Genomic DNA, 2,500 nt, shown 5'->3' on the forward strand with positions numbered 1-2,500 from the left:
ATATGGATGCCTTTCACTGTGGCACTCACAGTCACAAGCACAGGTTTCATTCCTCTTCCCTACCTCTTCTTGTTACCTTTATTGTAGGTGGTTATATGTTTCGTATTCGTTCATGACAGCACAAAAATACGAAAAAATAAAGTTGCCTTTTGTCCTCTCATAAAGAAAATAATGAGCTAATATGGATACTATACTACAATTTTAGTCAACTGCAGCACTGATAGAGCCTGTCATATGGCACATATAAGTCTCTAAACTCAATAAAATACACAAAAAAATAAAACACAAAAACCGCTCTAGTTTTACAATGAATGACTGAAAGAGAGTGGGATGATTCAAATTATATTGCTTCAAGCAGTTTCTCTCTAAAATAAAACCTATCCTGGAGGCTGGGCAAGCAAATTTATCTCCGTCTGCAATGGGTTAACCCATTCGCCCTGTTTGACGCCCTATCACGAGTTCAGAAAATATCCCCAAACCCAGGTGATATCCTGAGACATGTGTATTATTCATGAATATAATTATTTTTCATAATTTCTTAGACTGTTACTTAAGCTCTTTGAATGTCATAAAATGTGATATGACATTGATGACATCATGGTAATTGCTTGAATAAAAAGATTTGAGTTGACAAACTATTATAAGATCAAATGTGATTGGCCAAGAAATGAAATAAAATTGAAAATTACTAATTTAATACTATTTCTAATTTGTCAATTACCCATGATATCACTTCATGTCATGTTATGAAGTACATGTGCATACTCGTATTTACATTTATGATTATTTACATTGTTCTTTTTGTTTTGGAAAAAAAGGATAAGTAAAAGAAATCTTTTTTGATACTCCACTTAACCCATTCGCGCCGATTGACGTGCTGACACGTTTTGTGTTTTTTGTGTCAGACGCCCGGGACGAGCTATGAGGGCAAGCCGCGCGCTTGGGTTGAGTGAGCGGGCAGCCCAGGCTCACGGCTTGTGCATACGAGAATCTCGAGACATTAGGCTTATGCTATTGCGACCGTCCAAAGCCGGAACGGCCCCGGTGTGAATGGGTTAAAGAGTGCTTCCACTTTCCATTGGTATTATCACATAGAAGTGAAGAATTGGCAAAGTTCAATAAAATAACACTGGAAAAGCATTGCTGTAACATGCTTTTAGATTAGAATAACTCCTCTGAAGATGGCAATAATTTTACATATCTTTACAATGTAGACATAATCATGGTAATCATAAGAATAGGGTGGATGAAAAACCTGGAACGAAGCGTAGTGCGCTTGTTATCTTCCTGGCGTAAGCGGGAATAGGCAAAAATACATCCTGTTGTGAATGGGTTAACCCATTTGCGCTGGATGACTTGCTGACACGTTTCATGGTCTTTGTGTCAGATGCCGGTGACGAGATATTTGGCCAAGGCTGACGCTCGGGGTGAGCGAGCGGACAGCCCAAGCTTGTGGCTAGTGGGCCCGAGAGTCCCGAGGCATTAGGCCTATGCGTTTGAAAACCCCAGCATTGTGACCATTCAAAGCCGGAATCGCCCCGGCGTGAATGGGGTAAGGGGGATACTTGGGTTATGTCCCTTGGATGGTCATGTGTTGACAATCTACAAAATTTACTGATTTCCTCTGATACTAAGATCCACCATATCTACTTCTGACCATAATTTTGTCCCATTATTTACCGCAAAAACCACAAAATGTGTCAGCACGTCATCAGGCAGGAATGGGTTAATATAGAAATACAAATTTTACCTCACTATCACTGCTCTGCTGTGTGCGTATAGGTAACTTCCATGTTGGTTGTAAGGCATCTGGTTAGACAATTCTATTAGTGGGTCGTGTGGTCTATTGGATTAGCAGCCGGGTCTGTCACTCTGATGGCTCAGGTTCGAGTCCTGGTCAGGGATGTAAAATTTGTATTCATATAAATTTATATATCTCTGTATTTATATATTTATATTTATATATATATATATCTTTATATATTTGTATATCTGTATATTTACATGGATAGATAGGTAGATATATGCATTTGTGCGCACACGTGTGTCTTTATTTTTTAATATGTATATATTTGGCAGAAAAACCCAATAAACAAAAAAAAAAAATATATATATATTGAAAATGAGACAACAGTTTCAAGATCCATCTGGATTCCATCTTCAGGTCTAAGGAGGAGGAGGACAAGAGGGTATATAAGAGGGTAATGAGGAGCAACACGGTTTAAGAAATCCATGTGAGGACAGGTGAGCGGAAACTTAACTCTTTGATGATGGTGCATCACACATGGTGACATTGCTAAATGCCCGATGACGGAGCGACACACCAGTGTGACATTCCTGATGCAATATTGCATAGGCCTGGCATAGGGGGTTTCCACTTATCGCTGGGCCCGTCGGGATAGGGTTAAGGCAGGGAGGGTCCGGGAAATGGTACCAGGGCAGGTCTAGTCAGGTCATCGGGTCGGGCGGCCAAACAGTCTCAGAATGTGTGAGAATGTGT

General features: G+C 40.0%; 1 protein-coding gene across 14 annotated transcripts in view; it reads left to right on the plus strand.

Moving 5' to 3' along the window:
- LOC122243325 (toll-interacting protein B) overlaps window positions 1-2,500 on the plus strand; it is a 32,360-nt gene that overhangs the window by 27,491 nt on the left and 2,369 nt on the right. The window lies entirely within an intron of this gene.

Source organism: Penaeus japonicus, unplaced genomic scaffold (assembly GCF_977035675.1).
Source record: "Penaeus japonicus unplaced genomic scaffold, GWHDUDI00000001_assembly GWHDUDI00000018, whole genome shotgun sequence".
NCBI lineage: Eukaryota > Metazoa > Arthropoda > Malacostraca > Decapoda > Penaeidae > Penaeus > Penaeus japonicus.